Here is a 215-nt window from a genome sequence, read left to right on the forward strand (position 1 = left end):
CAACAAAGATATGCGATCATCCTTGTCCTTCAACTGAGCCGTAAGTACTTCTGGATCAACAAAGGGCGGTGGTGCAGAAGAAGGAGGAACCGACCGGGGACGACGACCCAAACCGACCAAACGTCCCTTCTTCTTTGGAACCGACTGAAATAGAAAATAGCCAAATTTAAATCAAGAAATAAATGAATTGAACTTTAAAAAAAAAGAACTTACGG

Source organism: Brassica oleracea, chromosome C7, assembly GCF_000695525.1.
Source record: "Brassica oleracea var. oleracea cultivar TO1000 chromosome C7, BOL, whole genome shotgun sequence".
Taxonomy (NCBI): domain Eukaryota; kingdom Viridiplantae; phylum Streptophyta; class Magnoliopsida; order Brassicales; family Brassicaceae; genus Brassica; species Brassica oleracea.